Source organism: Sinocyclocheilus rhinocerous, unplaced genomic scaffold, assembly GCF_001515625.1.
Source record: "Sinocyclocheilus rhinocerous isolate Xijiao unplaced genomic scaffold, SAMN03320098_v1.1 scaffold166, whole genome shotgun sequence".
In the NCBI taxonomy this organism is placed as follows: Eukaryota; Metazoa; Chordata; class Actinopteri; order Cypriniformes; family Cyprinidae; genus Sinocyclocheilus; species Sinocyclocheilus rhinocerous.
Window position 1 is genome coordinate 2090338 of NW_015633186.1, and position 6594 is coordinate 2096931.

A 6594-nucleotide genomic window follows, 5' to 3' on the forward strand; every position below is an offset into this window, starting at 1 on the left:
AGGGGAGAACCATGAACAGGCGACAAAAATGTGTACAGAGTGTAGTTTGTAGCTGTAAAGAGAATGAAAGCAGATGTTTTACACGTGCAATTCAACAACACGACCCCTCGAGGTCTACAGGAGGAAGCAGAGAGAATGTAGTCCTTCCTCTGCGAGTTTGCGCAGATGAGACTGGAGGTGACCAAGGATGACCATGACATTTTATACCAGAGCCTTATCCATCCATCATCCCCATCTCTTTCCTTCTCATCTGAGCCCAGAATATAATTATTCTATTCTATGTTCTATTCATTCTATTCTACTCTACATACACATATTCCAACTTTGTTAATAAATATCTTGCAGTGGTATTTTGGTCATTTTCATCAACAGTATATTTTAGTTTAAAATATTAACCTATAAAATGTATAAAAATCTTTTTTGTCAAAAACTGCTTGAAGAACAAATTTAGACAATTATATATAGACAATTAAGCCCAGGATAACCACAATCCATCCCAAAGCAACCCACGAGTGTAGAGAGATCCTCCCTATCTGAAACTCAGGTGATTTCTACACTACGCACCAGAAGAGAGACGTTCACCATTTAATTCAACAGAGATAGACATCCAAGAATCATGGGCTTGAGAATGTAAACTCTAAAGGTCTAGTCTCAGGGCCGAATGCTAGTATTGTGTCCCATGCGTTATTTCTACGCTCGCCGTGGCTGCTGCCTTTAGACCAGATCGATGCAACTTTACAGATGCGAGTTCTCAACCAATCATTTTAGATCGGTGGCGTCTGTAAAACAAGGAATCTTGTAAAAGTACATGAGAAGCCGTTAGATCTTTCATGTAAACGTTAATTTAAGCCATGTCTGTTTTATAGAAATACATTGGGAAGCTGTATAAAGCTTTGTCATTGGGGTTAGACAGGTACTTGATTCATTTTGATTGAAATACTGATTTGAAATGTCCAGCTTGAATTAGACTGTTGTGCTGAAACACTTTTTCACTTTAAAAGTGTGTATGTGTGCGTGTTCATGTGTGTATGTCTCTTTATGGTTGTCCATGCTAGTGCAGAAACGGATTCAGAGGATTCCTCCAAAGCTGCTGCAACAGAACAATATCGTGATGATATTTTTATACGTACATCATTGATAACGGATGGACTCGTGCAACCTGTTAAGATGAAGATGTGCTACTAATATCGTGGTTTTCAAGATCCGATCAGTATATTCTCCAGAATTACTTGGCACAAGGTTCAGAAACTTGCGAGACTCGTGTTTGGTTCCTCCCTAGCAGTATTTATTGCACTTTCCAGTGCCGGGCTTTTGTGTGGTGTCATATAGGACTGACAAAAGAGGAATAAGATGGGCTGCTTCGATGTGTAACATACCAAAAAAAAGATCAAGGACGATGTGTTTGTGTACATGCTTTGTGTGTGTCCTGCAAATGTCAAAATTGTTGCTGTGCTCAAACTGTGTATGAAGCAATATGCTGGAACTAAGTGCATCTTGGATTGTGCACATGGATGCAAGAAAACTGCTAGCCTGGTTGTATTTCCCTATAAAACAAAAAGTAAAATTGTTTAAAAATGGTTCAAATCTCTGAAAATTGGTGGGGAAAAGCAATGTAACTGATATTTATAAACAAGAATATGTAATTATGTGAGATTTGTGCCTATTTAAGCTTCTATAAGTCAAAAGGTTGGGCAACTGTATTTCTTTTATATCTGCTTAATCATTTCTTGATGGATTTTGCAATGTTGGACTGAAATCCTTGAATATCTACTTCAGTACCTTTAGGTGCCACATGGGTGTGCTGTAGTCAATATATTATTAACATTCATTGATAATGGACATAAACGCAATTTTTGAGGTATTGCATTAGAATATATGAACTAGATTTGAATCAAAACATTGAAACTGGAGTTCAATAGGATCTTAATGATTTCAAAATTAAGTATTTACCAACAAGATGCCATAGTAACTTATTAGGAATATGCCTAATATGCTGGTGGTAGCTTAGTGGTTAAAGCTCTGAGTTGGTAACAGATGCATCACAATTTCATTGTTGAGTAAGCGTGACCTTAGTTTGAACTGAAGGGTTAATGAGAAAATCCTGTCTCTAGTTTGTCCTTGAGCCAGGCACTTAACCTCAGGTTTCTCCTGGGCTTAAAAAATAACAAGTAACCAATCTGCAGTTAAGAATGTTAAATATGATCTCAATTGAATATATTCAAGCTTCCATAGTTGCACATCTCATAGTGAACAAACCAGTGGATTCAAACAGTGTTTGGGTTTTATTGACATCAAAGGCGCAGAAACAAAATGGCAGTTATTTTTGTTCATTTCTTTCTTTTTGAATTACAATCTTTAATTTGAAGTGTCTTGAATGTCTTCCTGGGTGTAATATTCATAATATTCTTCAAATTACAGTTTAATCACAAATCTTTATGTTCTGTGTGAAAGTGTGCATATAAAACAAAGAAAACGTATTTTTTAATTGTCAGAAGAAAACGATTGGACATTTAAAAAGCATCAATTAAATCTCTTATCAAATGATTTGCTGTACACCAGTAATTTAAAAGAAATATCACAATTAAGACACCCTCTACCCTCAGTCTGCAGCACATTTTGTTACATTTTCTCTTAAATAATCTGCACAAACCCATTATAAACTAGAATATAAAAAATAAATTATCTGAGGAAATCTACATAGAGCAAACCTACAGTGTTCGGTCTCAATGTCATCTGGTGTTGAACAAACCGATCACTTCTTTTTTCTTTTCTGTATTCTGTTTTCAACATGAAATATTTGTCATGCCCTTTGTATGTTTGTTTTGGTTTCTTTAATGAGTGGTACCTTAATGTCAATTCTTCTAAATATCAATCTAATTATTTTTGGTCCGAGTATCCTTTTGTATTAAAATGAATAAAGAAACTTGAAAACAACATGTGATTACATTCATTTAAACGTTGTGTATACTGTCTAAACACAAAACATTTCAAAGAGTAAACATAAATGTACTCACTGTGTACAATAGTTACATGTATAAACTTTATGAAGACTATAACAACCATAGACATAAATATAAATATGTGACCCTGGACCACAAAACCAGTCATAAGGGTCAATCTTTTGAAATTGAGTGAATAAATAAGCTTTCCATTGATGTATGCTTTGTTAGGACAGGACAATATTTGGCTGAGATACAACTATTTGAAAATCTGGAATCTGAGGGTGCAAAAAAATTCTAAATACTGAGAAAATCGCCTTTAAAGTTGTCCAAAAAAAGTTCTTAGCAATGCATATTACTAATCAAAAATTAAGTTTTGATATATTTACGGTAGGAAGTTCCTTCATGGAACATGATCTTTACTTAATATCCTAATGATTTTTGGTATAAAAGAAAAATCAATCAGTTTGACCCGTACAATGTATTGTTGGCTATTGCTACAAACATACCCGTGCTACTTATGACTGGTTTTGTGGTCCAGGGTCACATATTTTGCTTCAGGTGATTGAAAAATTACAATCAAACCCTTAATAATGTAAACTGGTTTGAGCATGATACAGGTGCTGTTTTGACTCTCACAAATAGAGGTCACGCGCTCTGATTGTACCCAGATTAAAGTCATTGATGTGGCTCAAGTGAGAAATAATTTTTCACGGTCCGTTTTTGAAGTTATCCGCAAAACTAGGCGATGAGGTGCATATTTATTGAAGAGACGCCCACAGTATTTGAAAGGAGGGTGTGAGATTGAAGGGCGTGTGCGCCTCCGCCTGCTGAAGTCAGCCCATGCGCGCTTCCGTGCCGTAGAGGCGAATGCGGCGCTGCAAGGAGCAGACCACAAGACTTCAGCCCCCCTTTTCAACACGAAAATAACACTTATTTCGTTCCTTACCAGCGTCTTCTGAGGAAGAACCTTCAGTGCTGACTCTTTATGGTAAGAAAAGCTCATTTGTGTCTCTCTTCGCGCTTGTGTTTGATAAAAATCGCCGGTCGAAGTGCTGTTGTAGCTGTAATTTTTGCGTCTCCTTTTCTCGGTGTCTCAAAATGGCGGACGCGGCCGTTGGAGGAATACTTCAGCTTCTGTTTTTTCTCCTTTAGCCGTGAATATATCGACAGCTCCACGGGTGTGTGTTGTGTGAACGTTATCGCTATAAATATAAGAAACTATCCCGCCCAGGTCTGCAGTTTTAGTGGCTCGTGAGAGGCGTATGTTGTCGGCGATTCAACACGTCGTTTCATCAATGTCATGTTAGCTAGCAACAGTTGGCTAACGCCCGTGTCAACGCATACCTCTGTTTTATCATCTCTAAACGTTAAATTCAATGTTGACCTTGCCGTGTGCAGTTCTGTTTGGGTAAACACAGAAAAATTAGACCATTCAAATGATCATTTTTGCTGCATACCGGTTGAGAATAAGGGTGATGAGGGCTGTGTTGCAAAACCTAGTGAACTTCCTACCAAGACACTGACAGCATATTTGGAGTTAGTTATGATCGATAATTATTAACCTGACATGTTTCGTATTCAAACGCGCTTCAAAATGATCAAACACCTTGGCTGTTTCTCAAAACATAATGAGATGCTCGACTCGGACAGCGTGACGTTATATGTTCGTTTACTTCAAGGTTATGAAACATAACCGAGGTGTTTGACAATTGTTAAGCACGTTTGCGTATATAACATGCTTTCATTAGGGTTGAGCTGAAGATTTGGACCAGTCACAAATGTAGGTCAGCTGATTCTTTGCATGCAGACCGGAACTGCTCTGCTCATCGGGACACTACTGTGATGATCTGCCGTGATGTGATTATCACTTCTGCAGTAAATATCAGCGCAAAGATGTAGGCAGCAATTAATGCACTAATTTAATGACTGCTTACTGCATAACTAACAGCATCTTGCATGCAAATGTAAGCATGCTGAAAAAGCAAGTGTGTGCATGTTGCTTATCAAGGTGTGAATGCTTTGAATAAATGTGGTACCTTGTTTGCTTTGGATATTCTCTAATGGTTTAAGATATCGTGCCAAGTTTGCTGTACACTCCCTCTAGTTGTTTGACAGGTAACATGGATGGTTGCTGATGATTACAGGCATGTTATAGCTTAAGTTCACTAAACATAATTATCAACGTACATTAAAACTGTTTAATGTTGTTGAAAGACATTAATGTCTCTTATGCCAAATTTACCTTGCAAAGGTGGCACAGAAGTGCTTCTGAAGTGGCATTTCGGTGTCTCAACTCAGACTGTTTAATGCTGCTTGAAGGTGTCTTAAATGCATTTACACACCAATTACAACTGTGTGCTTTGACACTGGGTGGATCTGAGCTGGCATAATTTAGTCTGGCTGTAATGTGGCATTGCATCTTTAAATTTTAAGCAGTCTTAACTCAGCTGTATAGACGCTTTAATTCTCATAAAGGTTGCATTTATTTGATAAAGATGCTTTTAAAATGGTAATGATGTTGCCGTTTAAAATACCTGTTTTGTATTCAAATATATTTTTTAAAATGTCATTTATACATGTGACGGCAAAGCTGAATTTTCAGCAGTCATTACTCCAGACTCATTGTCACATGATCCTTCAGAAATCCTTCTGTTTTTTGGTGCTCAAGAAACATTTATTATCAGTGTTGAAAACTTGTGCTGCTTAATATTTTGGTGGAAACTGAGATACATTTTTTTAGAAAGTTCAAAAGAACAGCATTTATTAAAAAAAAAAAAAAAAACTTTTGTAAAATTATAAATGACTTTACTGTCACATTTGAATTATTGAATGCATCCTTACTGAATAAAAGTATTAATTTCTTTTATTAATAAAATCTTACAGCCCTCAGACTTCTGAATAGTAGTGTCTATATTAATTAATAAATAATTTCAGTGTCTGGCATGACACGTCATGCTTTATAACAATGTTCTGCTACATTGTATATTCAGCTCACGTCTTCTGATCTTTTAAACTCTCTGCCATTCAGATGAGCTGCTACTCAGCATTCCCTTAGTGGAAATGTACTGTGATCCGGTAATCATGGCAATTCCATCAAGGGAATGAGAAAAGTGATTATTAGTCCAAGCTTTATTGGCCCGCTGTGTTTACCAGCTTGCACAATTCCACAAAGAGGGATGTTTCCTTTTGCCATCTGCCTTAAACTAAAGAAACTATTGAAATGACAGACTTGCAGGACTGTTTTTGGGTTTGAGATGCATGGGAAATGCTGGTAACAGATTACACTTCTATCAATCAACATTTGTGTTTAGGGATGGACCGAAATGAAAATTCTGGGCCGAAACCGAAAATGCTTTGATTTTATTAAATAATATATATAAGTTATTTTGTAAGACTTTTTAATTTAACTCAATAATTTTAATAATACTGAATTTAAAAAACACAAGCCAATAAAATAACCACACTTTTACTGAAAGTAACACGGTAGAACTGGACAGAATTTATATTAATATTGGTAACACTTTACAATAAGGTTCATTAGTTAACTACTTTAGTTAACATGAACTAAGAATGATCAATAGTTCTTCAGCATTTATTAATCTTAATGTTAATTTCAACATTTACTAATGCATTATTAAAATCAACAGTTGTG

The 6594-nt window shown here is 36.2% G+C and overlaps 1 protein-coding gene across 1 annotated transcript in view; it reads left to right on the forward strand.

Annotated features, from left to right (window-relative positions):
- Nucleotides 1-3754: 3754 nt before the first annotated feature.
- LOC107743664 (lissencephaly-1 homolog A-like) overlaps nt 3755-6594 on the forward strand; it is a 60782-nt gene continuing 57942 nt past the window's right edge. The window contains exon 1 of the mRNA XM_016557023.1: nt 3755-3930. The gene's annotated coding sequence lies outside the window, so the exon portion shown is untranslated. The remainder of the gene's footprint in view (nt 3931-6594) is intronic.